Source organism: Ananas comosus, linkage group 19 (assembly GCF_001540865.1).
Source record: "Ananas comosus cultivar F153 linkage group 19, ASM154086v1, whole genome shotgun sequence".
Lineage (NCBI taxonomy): Eukaryota > Viridiplantae > Streptophyta > Magnoliopsida > Poales > Bromeliaceae > Ananas > Ananas comosus.
This window is the reverse complement of record NC_033639.1, coordinates 1401533-1402361: the sequence shown is the minus strand read 5'-3', so window position 1 is coordinate 1402361 and position 829 is coordinate 1401533.

The window sequence follows — 829 nt, the reverse complement described above, 5'->3', positions numbered from 1 at the left end:
TCGATGAATAAGAGAACAATATCGGAAATATATGAAATTTGATTTCTAAACACTTCAAGTGGTATAGATCATATTCAACTGTTCTGATCATCAATTTGGAGGTTCCATCATCGAAAATAAATGGGTGGTAACGGAGCTCGTTTGCTATCGATAGTATTATAGCTCAACTCTCTCTCTCTCTCTCTCTCTCTTTCTCTCTCTCTCTCTCTCTCTATATATATATATATATATATATATATATATTCAGCCATTTTCACCCGTTAGATCATACTATTCACCCAACTACCCACTCAACCCTAGAGGACCACTATTAACCTAACCGGAGATTATTATCATTCTAACCGCACATCCCTTCATTCAACAGTCGAAAACTTATGAGTACAAAGGATTCTATACTTATAAGATTATAGTAGCCGTAGCCATATATATATATAGTGGTCCCCACTTAGAATAATAGTGGTCCCCTAGGGTTGAGTGGGTAGTTGGTTGAATAGTATGATCTAACGGGTGGAAATGATTAATGAAATAAATCTAAGGGCCGAAAACGTATGAGTATAAGAGAGCCAATACTTATAAAAGTATAGTAGCCGAACTCTATATAGGCTGGGGCTACTATACTCTTATGAGTATAGACCTTCTTGTACTCATAAATTTTTAACCGTTGATTGATGGAATGTGTGGTTAGGATGATGGTGGTCCCTACATAGAAAAATAGTGGTCCCCTAGGGTTGAGTTGGTAGTTGGTTGAATAGTATGATCTAACGGGTGGAAATGATTAATGAAATAAATCTAAGGGCCGAAAACTTATGAGTATAAGAGAGCCAATACT